This window comes from Phalacrocorax carbo, chromosome 8 (assembly GCF_963921805.1).
Source record: "Phalacrocorax carbo chromosome 8, bPhaCar2.1, whole genome shotgun sequence".
NCBI classification, from domain to species: domain Eukaryota; kingdom Metazoa; phylum Chordata; class Aves; order Suliformes; family Phalacrocoracidae; genus Phalacrocorax; species Phalacrocorax carbo.
In genome coordinates this window covers 45,583,382-45,597,690 of record NC_087520.1, presented here as the reverse complement: position 1 = coordinate 45,597,690, position 14,309 = coordinate 45,583,382, and the positions used below count along the sequence as shown (strand labels likewise).

The 14,309-nt window shown below is 40.4% G+C and overlaps 1 protein-coding gene across 1 annotated transcript in view; it reads right to left on the bottom strand.

Annotated features, from left to right (window-relative positions):
* The window catches only part of ZFHX3 (zinc finger homeobox 3), a 534,089-nt gene that overhangs the window by 430,846 nt on the left and 88,934 nt on the right, over positions 1-14,309 (bottom strand). Inside the window, exon 2 of the mRNA XM_064459844.1 lies at positions 6,363-6,467. The gene's annotated coding sequence lies outside the window, so the exon portion shown is untranslated. The remainder of the gene's footprint in view (positions 1-6,362; positions 6,468-14,309) is intronic.

The window sequence follows — 14,309 nt, the reverse complement described above, 5'->3', positions numbered from 1 at the left end:
TTTCGCGGGAACATTTTATCACATTGGCGCAGACACCTCCTAATCTTCTATTTCTGAAAAAGGAAAATAGGAAAGATAGAGTCCAAGCAAAATGGGACTCTTTTTTTGGAAAAGTCATTCCGATTAATATATCAATTTAGCAAAGAGTTCAAGAACTGTTTTCTTCTTCCACCTGCCACCTGCATCATAGTATCTCTAGCACGTTTCATGAGGAAAAAAAAAGTAATCTTACACTTCACATTACGCTTCCTATTTGTCAGATTACCAAATCATTTATATCGAACACACTCAGAGAGCATCATTAGGAGAAATGACCTACCCTACTTGCCTTGTTAACGAAAAACAAAGTCTTGACTCAACGCTAATTGTTACAGCCCTGAGTAACGATTCGATGCAGAGAACCCCGGTGCGCTATTCCCCAACGAAAAGATGGTCCTGATCTCACATCGCTACATTTTCCCTCTGTAAATATATGAGCTCTTGCAAGCTGCTATTACAACGGCACTAGTATTTTGGTAACCTCTCGGGAATTTCTTTTTCCTTCACATGTCCTAGGGTTGCACTTGGCTTTTTCACTAATGCCTCATGTTGGTGGCACGGTCGTATTGTCAGCAGCCAGCACACGCTATACTTTCAGCTAACCACAAAAGCTAGTCTTAGTAGAATCTATTAGGTTTCACCTTTTTTTCATGACTTCTTCAAAGTCATCCAGTTCTTCCTATTTAATGTCCCCAACTTTCACTCTAACAGCATCTCTCAGCATCAGGCCTTCGGCCCAGTTTCAGCAGTGCGTGTATGTTTTTACAGAAGAGTTACACACAGGAAGTATAAAAAAAGGCTGATCTTTGAGGAACAGGTAACTTCCACCCAGCCTGATAAATTCATTCTCAGCACACAAAACCCCTTTCATTTGCATTACCCTTCTTACAGATAATCTTCTACTTTTGAAATAAATACTTTCCAGGGTGTCATTCTACCAGTTGCTCTACGGGACTCAAGAAAGGATAGGTTTGCAGCACTTTTTACTAATAATATTTTTTCAGTATTAAAGGAAGAAACTGAATGTTTCTGGGACAGTCAGTCTTTGAAAAAAGATCATTTTATTCCTTTTTCCATTGTTTCCTCTCTTTAATTCTTTCCTCCATGTTGCCGCAGTATTCCTTCTTTTATCAAAGAAAATCGGTCCGTAGGAGCGCATACAGCTCTATGCAGCATGGACACGTCCACCTAAGGTAAAGCACATTAACCCTTTTGGTACTGGAAAGGTGTTGAACCAGCCTGAGCTGTCCCTAAGCCCATCCTATCACTCTGCTAGTTCTTCTCTTCTCAGTTATGAGACTACTGGTGATTTAGCTCCACTTGATTACTACAATTTGTAACGCATCTGTGCTGAGAAGTTTCCCATTCTCTCTTTGGCAGGGGTGCGTGTGCAGGCAGGGTCTTTCGGAAAGGGTTTCTTTTGCAAGTATGTTGACAGCCCGCACCTGCAGGTTCTTTCCTTCTGCTCAGGAGGCAATTTCCAGACAGCATTTCCACCTTTGACTTAGAACACACTTCCTGACTTTCCAACACTCCAGTTCTTCAATTTGTAAGTCTAGATGATTTCACTAGCAAATTTTTTTAATTTCCAAAATTTTGCCAATTTCAAATAAAGCAGAAATGAAGTAGCAGACTACTTTTATTCTTCTGTTTCATTGAAAACAAATGTAAGGATTTGGGTTTTGCCATAAGCAGCTCTGAAGCACCTCCTAAGAAGCTCAGCCAAATGACAGTAAGATCAAGCAATCTACTGGCTATCCCAGAGAATAAAACCTTTTCCTTTATAAGCAGTACTTTTTTCATGCTAGAAATTTAAGTCACACAAGTATCCACACCCAAATTTGATTCAGGATTCAGTTCAGGATTCAGTATTAAATGCTTTGCAGGAACCTAGCAGAAGCTTTGTTTGTGTCAAACAATTTTAGTAAAAAAAAAGGCTGATTATCTGTTTTAGTCATGCTATTGCTTCTTATTTTAGCACATTCTACTTCATAATTGCCATGCAGCTATTATTTTACCCCTTATTTCTTTTTTCCACAGCATATGCATTCCAAAATCATCAATTTCCAGTAAAGCAAAGTCTAATTAATATTTGTAATAGCACATTAAAAAATGTTACCTACACTAAATCAACATAAAGGTAACACCTTCGTTTTCAACTTTCAAGGCCAAAACCAGTTATAATCTGGAATGAAGAACAGTTTCCTCACAAGAGCAAACCATGCTTTAGTACACTAACAAATACTTGAAAAGTTTTAACAACTTTAAAAAAAGAGTAATTGCCCCCTACAGTTTTCAGAACATTTTAAAACAAAGCATAAGACCAAGATACAGAGAAATTCAGAATTTGACCGAAGAAAAGAGAACAAGAGGAGGACAAACACCACCTCCATCCGACGCTCTGGTGTTTCCTGACTGCATAAACAGCGCCAGCTTTACAGAGAAGCCGAAAGGTGACTGCAGAGGCCGACAGCCGCCCGTCGTGGCCATCGTGCAACGGGCTATCTACAGGCAGTCGGGGCACAAGAGCTCTTTTCCAGCAATGACCAAAGGAGTGCGGGAAAAGGCAGGTCCGAGGAGAAAAGCATTCTAAGAGTGGAAGAGTTGTAACCACTGCAACAGAGGAAGAAGGGGAAGAGCTGCAGAGACTGAAGATGCCGGAAGCACTGAGCAGGCCAGTTCTTGCTCCCCGTTACTAAGCTACGTGCGGTGGCCACTTCCCGGTGACCACTCGCTCCGAGCTGAGCAGACACCTCAAAGGAGCCCTCACCAAGGATCCGCTGCCAGGCTGTCGGCTATGCCGCCGCCAGACGGCAGGTACGCGTGACCTGGGTGACCACAGCCAAATGTGCAGTGACTTCGCCTTGCAAAAGCTGGTTCCTGGTGAACAGTCACACCAGCCGCCCCTGCAGCGGTATTCGCCACGTAGCAGGGGGCCGGCGGCCAGCTCTCTGAACACCCCGCTGACACAGCGACCGCAGGCTACCTTACCGCAGCGGGCTGTTCTACAGCACCTACAAAGGCTTCTGACCCTGAGCCTCAGCCCAGTGGCAGACCTGAACGGCCAGAGCACGGGCTCGCACGCGCGGGGACTGCCGCGGCGAGTCCGGCTGCGTGCGACAGAGCAGAACGAAATCCCAGAAGGGCAGACTGGGATCCTGGTTTGGGACACCTGGAGGGAGGGGGGCATAAAAAGCACTGGTAACATGAAAGTACAATCCACCATCAGTGAATTTGGGTTTTTTGTTCCTCACAGACACAGAACAGGAGTTTTTCACTCCTGCTTTCACAGCAGGGCAGAGGAGATGGGAAATCCGACCAGATGGATCCGTCAGGCAATTCTGACATCCCCAATACTGAATGAAGGAAACAATGCTGAGAAACTAAGGAAAGGGTGGTACAGACTGTCATGAAAACAAACAAATTAGATGCTGGCTTTAAAAGCCATCTATATGCTGTCCCCTTCTTACAATGTGTTTTCTTTCTAACCACTTCAACGGTTGCTTGCATGAGCATAGCCGAACAGCAAGGCTCTTGGGAAGTGTGTGTTTTTAGGGAACAGACGCACAACGTGAAAATACTAAAACACATTTAAGATAAATAATGAAGCAAGATTTATGAAAGTGCTTTCTATTTCTTCAGACACTATTTTCTCCTTTCTAAGAAACCTGATAGCACAATGTAAAAATATTAACATAAAATATTAACATAAAAAAAACCCGACCACTACCAATTTAAAAACACAACAAAATTATATGATGAGAGGTTTGGAGACATACATTGCAATTACTCTGTGAGAAAGGGTACTGTAACTTGCTTCCTGGGCTTGAGAGATCACTTTTCATGCGACTATAAAAATAAGATGCAAAAATCTTCTGGAATTAATAGTCTTTGTACTTTAGTGGCATAATTAGTTGATTTTTTTTTGCACCAAGGAGTTATTGAAAAAACAGTCAAAACCTGCAGAATGATGCTCGTGCACAGAGCAGTGACTGATGGGCAGCTCTTTGACTGACTAAATGAACAAAGGGCTCCTGTGGATTTTAATAACACTGATCCACTTATGAATCATAAATGATACAGAAACCTCTTTGCATCGTTGAGATTTTCAAGATGGGGGGTGGGGGGTGTTTTCATCCGACGAAACGTTATTCATCATGAGGTTTGGTTTTGTTTCCTCCTTTAAGAAAACAACTGCATTTGATATGTGTACGACATGGATATCCTATCAGAGCCAATTGCTTAGATTTTCTGCCATAGGTAAGGTTTGTGAAAGAGAGGAACATAGCAGGTTTTTCATGCACTTTCACAATTATCTGAAATATTGAATAGGAGAGATGAGAACAGACTTAGCAGCAGGGCAGTAAGGCCACTAGAGAAAAGACCCTGAAACTAACTGACACCACAAGATCATAATTTCTCATGGTTTTAAATAATTTTATTGGAATTTTTAAAATTTAGATTTAAAATAGTTAATTAATATCTAGTTTCTACTGTAACCATAAGCCTATAACGAAGTGTAAGGAGATGTAGCTGGGAGGTAAGGGTAATGTATATTTTAAAAAGAAGCAGCTAACGTTTTCAGAAGAAAAAGCCTAGGCAACATTTGCTTTTTTGTCTCTAGGAAGTCAGGAGAAAACATTTCTTCAAGCTAAGTAACTCCAAGCTTTTCTGAATATACTAAGTACTTTTATTAGCCACAATGCCCTCTTATCTAGACATATTTCTTACACTGTGTTCTTACACTAGATACACATAATTCTATATATTTACATTTGTGTCATGCACACATTCCTTAAATAAAACTTCAAACCCACATTTTCAGAATGACAGAGGCAGATCAAACTCAGATCCTAGGAAATACAAATGTTTAACTGACCAGGACAATGTTCCTTCGCATACTTGTATGTCTGCTTTGACTGAAATAATCTCGTTTTTCCCCACAGGAGCCATATGTTATTAAGTGCAGGAAAAAAGTCTGGGTGACTAAGAAGGAAAACTGAAAAAGATGGTTCTGTCTCTACCAGTGCCCAAGAGTTCCTGCCCTGTATCAGCCATGCGAATACATGACGCACCGCACGAAACATGAACTCCTGAGTCCCCGCCGGGTATCACTCTTACCTCCGCACCAGCTCCTAAAACCACTATGTCTCTCCAACTGCTTCACTGGACTCCTGATCTTGAACCCTGTGATTCAGCTTTTAAAATTTTCACTTCAGGAAAGTTCAAAGCGTTCTCACCACCCCCATCGTATCCATATGTCATACTGTAATGTCATGCTGCTTAGGTCAGACAAAAATGTGCAAAACCTAGAAAACTTCCTTCAGATATTTATTGATGCTGCAACTTAAAAGATTTTTCAAACAAATTTTTGTTTCCGTGAAAGACCGATGTCTCTCACATAACAGCATAAAAGTTTTTTAAAAAATTAAAAGTTAGCATGTCCGAAATAGTATTAGAACAAATAGCCTCTCACAGCTGTGATTTCATAGACGGCAATGGCTGTACTCGCTTTCTGTGTCAGACAGGAATGTTTCATTTCATCCATCATTTAAAACTTGCTGCAGTGATCCTACAAACCTGTCTATACTAATAGCACAAAGTGAAGAGAAGCCTTCTTTCCCGCCCCCAACTCCAAGTTATTTTGGCCAAAATTCAACTGCGCAGGCAGACCACCATAGCACTGATGACAGAGAAGCAAAGCACACTTAGTACTAGATAACGAAGAATAAGAAATTTTTATCTTCTCATATACAAATATTGCAGATTGTATCTGAATAAAAAAAAAGAAATTACACTGTCTACATCATCAGCAAACTTTCTCCGGAAACAATATACCATAGCAAGCACCCAGCTAATGCACACAGTTGTTTCAATATTTTTAAACAGAGATTTGCATTTATATCATATTTTCAAAAATTACTCTCCCAGGAGAGTGTAAGAGTCTGGAACAAAGCTTCTGCCTGCAAAAAATGCATACCCAGACAGATCTCCTACATATTCTGTGGCCATTAACACAGGCAGATCACTAGATCACTTACTGCTGCAACTGCCCCGGAAACAAGACTACCATTGTTGCTCAAGTTATTAGTGTTGGTATGGTCTTCAAATGCTCAAACGTAGAGCTATGTTCTGAAAATACATCATTCACTAGCCTACGTGCTAAAGGCTTAAACTCACACTGTGGCTGCAGTTCGTACACCTCCAGACTGCATTAGACAAAGCTGAAAAATGGACGACTTTCACATAAAACTCATTTAAATAATACTAAATACTTGCATGTGGAACGCAGCTTGGAAACACAAAGGAAAAGGTTTTCTCACCATATATGAAGGACGTCTGGGCTGCGGTATGTAACACAGGATACTCGCTTCCTGGGCGTTAATTCAGTAATTCCACTTCTCGTTCAGGATAAATCCAGAAAGTAGCTAGCACAAATAAATGAAAAACACAAATTTAGCAGAAGTTGGATGTGAACACAGATTTTTTTCATGTCTGATTGACTAACAACAACAACAAAAAATGCCCTATGGTCTTCCTTTCTAATCTAAAAGTAGAGGTATTACAAGAGAGGCTGCAACAGTACTAGTTATGTTCCACGCCAGTGTAACACTGGGATCGTGCTAATACTGGCACCTCGCACACGTACAATACCAGAACATTTGGACAGCACTAGTATCGTACGCACGCGGTGTTAACCTCCCGTCACCTCCTGGGCCCCTCTGCACAGCCTGGTCCCCCGCTTGCCAGAAGGCTGACTTCAGCCTTGCAGACTCAGGTTTCCCCCGCTTTCATATGGCCAAAGCCAAACTCACCTCAGACTGGTCTGTGAGCACGAGGTGGGTTTGTGCTCACCCCAGTTTTGAGTTTATGCCCAAAAGACGCTGCGGGCATGGCCTTACGGAGTGCTGGTCTCCGAACGCCTTGTGTTCCTGCCCCCATATAAAAGCCAAATCAGCCCAAGTTACTTCTGTAATCTATGTTTCTGCATGGAAAAAGCAATGGAAAGCTACCAAGCAGACAGACCCCCTTCTTTCTACTCCTTAATCCATGGATACAGAGACTGAAAATCGTGAACCAGATTGTAACAAAAGCTGCAGATGGAAGAACACCTTTGACGAAAGCACCAGTTAATATTTTCAGAGATAAGGCCCAAGAGTCAATCATTATAAACCACATGGAAGAGGCACTAAATATGGATTTTATGACTCTCTTCCTTTTGTGTGTCAAAACAATATTTTAATTTTATTTTTAAAATCTGCCAATCAGGGCAAAACTAATCACCAAAAATGTGTTTTACCTTTCAAACATCTGTCACATCTTAAAATTGCCCTTGTCAAATAGACAGAATAGGGGTACGTGGACAGTTTTTACAGATTCCTCAGATTTCTGAGCTCAAAAATTTAAATATACAGATATTAATAAGAATTGAAACATCCAGTCATTAAATTTCTTGTCTCTGGAAAAGACTTTACAGAGGAAAAGAAGCTCCTAGCAGTAATCAAATACATTATATTTCCTTTTTAAAAAGTTGAGAACAGATTGCAGGGTTTGCGAGATAAGATGGTCTAAAAGAGGTGCTGCAGTTTTAAACAGCCCAAACGTATCTTGTCATCTCCAAACACTGCACTATATTAGGTTACAATCTCAATTAATATCTGAGATTATTTCTAACGGTGAAAAGTGACATCATTTACAGCTGCCATAACAGCACACTGCGCCAGAGTGAGGAGCTCTCTGCGCTGGGCTAGATGCCTAGACTTTCCCCACTCCTCTGACCTTAGCTGTAAAAAACATTGTTTTTATTCTCTGATGTTTCCTAAACTGAAGGACAGAAAAATATGGAAGGAGAAAGCGGCCACTTGTTTCCACCGGTCAGGCACCAACACAAAAATGGAGCAGGGAGCTGCACACAACAGGAGGAGTCTGAAAATACAAACAAACCAAAGTCCAACGGGACAAAGAGGAGTCTAAATAGATTACGGACATGCAGCATAAGTGAGAATCTAACCCCCAAAAGCGGTAGAGGGAAAAGGAGACAGGAAAAAACCTGAAATATGGAAGGTGACACCGGAGAGTCAAGGGGTGGTCGCATCGGAGCTAGGTAGAGGATCCAGGAAGCAAGGGCATGAATCAAGAGAGAAACAGAAAATCTAGGACAGTGATATTTGATCAAGACACACCTGGATTAGAAAAACAACAGAATGTGATGGAGGATAAACGTGGGAACACCTGACTTCAGCACGGCTTAGCACCACACCCCACAGTACCCGCTGCCACCACCAGTGCCCCAAGCACTGCCCCCCTCTGGCCGTGTAACTGAAGAGAGGATACCTTCAAGAGCATGAACCCCTATTCCATTTTCCACTCATTAATGCATATTAAAATGAATATCGATCAAGAACTTTTCTCCACATCGACAGCCATATCACTGTAATGATGTGGAAAATATCTTCAGAAATAATTTCTTAGATTAAAGATTAGATAATTTCTTAGGGGAAAACTACTAGATCATTCCCCATACTGTTAACACTCATAGTTAAATACAAAGCTACATAACACTGACCCGAGTTCATTATCCATTTGCTGGCTCTACAGCAAAAAAATGTCTTACTTCTACAGAATTGTTCTTTCAAAAATTCTCAGTAACTGCTAAGCTCATATACTGATACACCCTTCTTTTCCGTCAACACCAAAATATTTCTGTAAGCACTGTGACCCTGTAAAACTTTGACTTTAAGCAAATTAAAGGACAAGCTACAATGATAGCTTGAGTATTCCTATTATTTTTAACATGCCGGAACACATGTAAGTTATCAAAATGTGGTAAGTCATGTGAATCAAAGGTTTTTGAGTTATGAGAATTTTTGTGAGCAGCGTAGTATGGGAACACAGGAAAGGTTATAAAATCTGAGACTGTTCAACGACAGCTTGTGGAAAACTTCCCAAATTACTTGTCCACGTGCAATGAAACAACCAGCCATGTGATGAAAGATTTTACTAAACATGAAATAAATACAAATGGTTATCTAGTTCCATTTATGCAGCAAGTATGTAAATCTGCTTGTCTACATTCACAGCACAGTTTCTTGAAAATACCAGGCTCGGATACAAGCCGCTGACATTACAGTGTCATTAGCTGAAAACTTAAAGGGAACTTACATGTACTGACTAATACTGCATAATTAAAACAGATAAGAGTGAGAAGAAAGGAGACAACTATTTCTATGGATTCCTCTGTTAAAGACTCCACAGGTTCTCCTACAACAAAGAGGTAAAGGCTCTCCTACCAATGCTATTAGGCTTTGCAAAATGAGTACACCCAAAGAACGCCACGATATCAACAATTCGCAAAGTGTGCGACCCGGGGCTGTTTATGCCTGCCTTGCCCTTCTCCCGCCGACACTGCTTCGCTGCAGGTGTTCGCATGTGGGCAGGTGCAAACAGGATTTGGTGTTAGCAAATAGGAATTAATAAGCCAGCAGACATCAGATATAGCGGTGCATCTACAACAAGAATTTTGCAGCTACTGATATTATTTTTGCCACAGTGTTGTCTGCATAACCTTGAATTGCGAATGCTTACCTGAATGTAGCAAGCAAGCATGTCAGTGCAGACCACGCAGAAAAGATCTATAGCTCTAAACTGTTCCACCTTCCTCGTGAACTTCTCAACTCACAAATCAATAAAATATTGAGTAATAAACAATGAGCCAGAAATATTCTTGAGAAAAAACCTTATTCAGAATTGTGAATCTTGGAGCCTACACATTTTCCAGCATAAGTTCAGGAAATAAAAATCTCATTAAAGCTTTAGCCAAAATTTCTAATTCATCAAGGGACAATGTTCTGAATACCAATGAATTTCATGAGAAAGAAGCGGGTTTTTTTCTTGTCTGCACGTCTGTAAAATATCTCTTAGGTTACAAAACCAAATCTGATGACACTGAAAAGTCTTTCAGGAACAAAGACAGACGAGTAAAACAACCACCAGATCTCTTTAATTCCATGCAAAAGTGTCAACAGCAAAATCACTGCATCTCTCCCATAGCAGAATATTAAACAGTTCATTAATATCCATTTTCCCTTCTTCTCTTTTCAGAGGCTACTAAAATTGTTTCTGTTTGATTTTACATGAGTGAAACTCCTCCCAAATGAAACAGGTACAAGTATCTTGAAAGAACATTCAAGTGTACATCATTCAAGACCTTGGCAGGCCCTATCTCTGTGAAACAACAATAGCATCCCACTAATAACAATGACTTGCTTAACTATTCATTTTTGTAAATAATGGAACTGAAAATTATCTAGTGATGGATTTACACTTTTACAATGCATCTCAGGGATGAAAATGAATAGGGACGAAGAAATTATGTATATTACAATAGGTGACACACAGAACTTAAGATTCTAGCTAGCTCCACAGAAGAACACAAGCTGGAAAATATGGCACTAGAATTTTTAGCGTTTTACCTTTGTCTAACACTACTTTGAGACATCCTATATGTATTATTTGTATTATAGTAGCACTTAAAGACTCCAATTAAAATCCAAACACCATTATAGTAGGCAGAAATAGTATGAAAATTACAATAGGTGTCATAGCCATTTTAATTCCAAACAACCACAATAAATTACCTATTTCTCACATATGCCTTCCTTTATATTGTAGTTACCCACAGAATTTAACATATTAGTTCTTATATTCAGGGGAAGCATTAAAAGGAATGCCTAGGCAGTCTTTTCAGCCTCTGTTTTTATTTGAAAACCATATTAATATTTCCAGCGGAGGCACACAGCCTGGAGAGTGAAAGCCTACCGACACAAGGCTTGCTTTCCTTAATTGCCTTTCCTGAGAAGCCACCCATGGAACCACAAGACCCCGGGGACCATGAGCCAAAAAAGCCTGCTCCCCTGAGGTGTAAGGCTGCAATCTGACAGAAAATACGTAAATAAGAGAATCTAAATGCACATCCCATTTCTCCGCCTTTTTAGTGAATTCCTCCTTTTATGTAGTACTGACATACCAAACATACCAGTTTAGTCTAGGCTACTGTTTTACTGTTAATACATTTGCACAGTGAACAGCTTAAGTCTGAGAACGAGGTATGATCTACTAGAAAGCAATTCTGAGCTAGAGGTGCATCTTGCACATATGTCTAGCCAGGTGGATAACAACGCCAGTTTGTTTTGACTTAAATAAGATGACGCCACAAAATATCACAGATATTGAAAAATACGATTATTTGGAGGCAGGAAACTGAGAAAAGTGACAACTTTTCTGGCAACAATGGAAAACAAGTTTCTCTACAAAAAAAGTTAATAAAGATTACTTCATTTTAAAGTAACCAACGGCAAGTGTTTATGCTGTGACTATTAGTTCTCTAGTAGGGTGTTTATTATAAACAGTATTTCAAACCCAGGACTTTAAGAGACAATGTATAAATATTTTAAATGGTAAAATATAGGTGTTGGCTTTTTTAGTACTGTGTCCAGAAAATTTGCACAAACACATCAAATTCTCCACCTAGGGAATTTACTTTATTGTTAAGTTTGCATTTAAAACAAATGTACATGACCTATTTTGGGGCTAATATAACTAAAAGGAACCTATTTGTTGTTTATTATTTATAGAAGATTCACTTCAGATTAGGCCTTTTGCAGACATGTGTATCTGTGTGGCATCAAAAAGCATCTCCAGCTATCCCCCAGCACTAAAACAGACGAGAAAATGACAAGTTAGGATGTATCCCAGTACACACAGTATTTTATAAAAGCTAAGATTAAAAGCTGGTTTTTTCCTCTTCAGAAAGGCCACATGAAAGAGCTAGTACCATGGCTAATGCATTGACCTTCTGTGTCTGATAATGACAAGTTCAAGTTCCTAGAGTTGGATAAGATGTGGAACTAAAGTAAGTGCACTCAAGCAACGAGTTCTCCTGCTCTGTTAGAATCCTGCTCACAAAACTAGCCCTATAGAAAGAAAGAAGAAAACAGATTTTTTTTATATATATACAACCAAGGAGTTTTTCTACACCATCAACAGGTCTCATGCCTGCTTTCAAGCTAAGGCGCTGGGGGTTTCTTTCACTTTTTAATAGCAAACTTGAAATTATTTCATGTGAGCAAAAGATATAAAATTTATGAAAAACAGATGTAAAATTGCTGCTTGTGTCTAAAATTTCACATTTTCAGCCTATTTCTTATAAACAGAAAAAGAGTAAAGCATAGTAAAATTGCATATGTAATATAAGAGAGAGAACACCTCCTCACAAACCTTGCCCCCCAAACTTCCCCAAAATCAGAAATGCATTTTTATACCACAAGTGGACTTCTTAATGTTAACTCCTCTGGAAATCTAGCACCTGCCTTTTGTTTTCAAAGGAGGACAGCAACAGTACATCAAGCATTTCTTCCTAGCATCAACTAAGACAACCACAGTTGACCTAAAGCCTTTCTTCCTATCAGTCATTAGTTCTGTACAATTTTGCAGTTTACAGTGTCTGGAGCTCTTCAGGGGCAGAATAAAACTCCTTCACAATGCTACTGGCATGACTGAGGCACAGAAAAGAAACCTGCTGCCATCAAACTAGGCACCAAGAGCAGTAAGTTAGATACATAAGGCAGGTAGAGTTTGACCAAGGAAAGTAACTAATGAAGTTTCTTTTTTTTCTAACTTACTAGTACGAATAATAATACATATTAAGATTAATACTAATACATACATATGACTGTTTTAGCACATTTTCTATTTTCAAATATTTATATCTCAAATTACACAGAGATATTACAACCTTTACATCTTCGTTTAAGGTATAAAAGACAATAAAGGCTTAAAAAATGCTAGGACCCAAGTTAGCGTAAACCAACACGTACATCATCAGTTTTCAATCATCAGATCATACCTGATATTTTACACTGAAAGATTCCTGACAGGACAGGCTGTGATCACAAAGGGAACAATACCATTCTGAAGAAGATTCCCTTTAAATTTAGCCCTTGAAACAGTATTTTTAATTTCTTCCTTCTCACCCCAAATTTGAGCTCATCTCAGAAACAATAATTTATTTAGAAAAATAAATTAATCTTAAGCATCTCCAAAGTCTTGGGTTATTCCACTCCAGTAAATTTTTGCAGATGGAGATTTTTGCTTTTCCTTAGAAAACACAGTAATATTAAATACAAAAAAAACCCCACACACATTAAAAGAACACTAACATTTCTAAAGCAAAAGCTCAAGCTGAAGTTAAGAAATTGCCATAATTAAACTTGTCCAGGAAGACAGATTAAGGTCAAATGTGTCTATTAATTGTGGGCATCCACTTTAAGACACCTTATTTTTGATTTTTTAATTTATTTTTTTTTTTACAGTACACGGCATTTCATAGCATTTAATACATTCCTGGAATGGAATGGTTTTCACTGGTTCCCATTGTGGCTGTGATTTTTTCACCACTTCTGCAAACCGAACGCCACTCATCAAAGCTGAGCACCCAGAGCGCGAGTGGGCGCAGTTAGCAGGGCCTGCGTGACCGTTAAGTGACTTGACCAGCACCACGTCAGCACTTTCTTGCAGAGGCAGAAAAAATCCTATTTTTTTAAAGAGGCATTTATCTGCTTTACTCCTGGAGTCCACACTCCTTTTCCTGTGAACTATATTAATTTCAACTTCCACCAGTCACGTAGCAGGAGCCCTCTGCAGCAGTAAACTCCTTTTTTATAAAACTGAATCACCCCTATGACTTTCTCTGTGAACAGACTGGATGCAAATGCTTTTGACTCCGATATTAATCGAGTTGTCCCTGAGGCGGGCAGGGGCAGGCTGGGGTACGTGCCCTAACGCAGCCACCCCCAAAGCCCCCAGGAGCCGTCTGTCTCCCGCCACCCCGCGACTGCCCCCCTGCAGCCCGTGTCCCCCCCAGCCTGCCCAGCCTTCCTCCCGGGGCTCTGCACCGGGGACGGGCCCAGGCCCAAGGGCGCAGAGACCCACACACGCACCTTTAAGTAATGTCATGGCTGGGTGGCGCTGGAAAACAGGGACAGTAAAGCTGGCACCAAAACGGCCTCATTTGCTGGTGCAAGTGAAGGGAGCCAAAACAATCACAAACAGCATCAGTTTCTGGCTGAGGCGCTCAGGGCAGGACACTGATGGTCCGTGGCCTATCACAGACCCATGGCCTGCCATGGGGGCCAGAGCCTGTCACAGACCCACAGCCTGCCACAGGCCCATGGCCTGTCATGGGGGCCATGGCCCATCACAGACCCACAGCC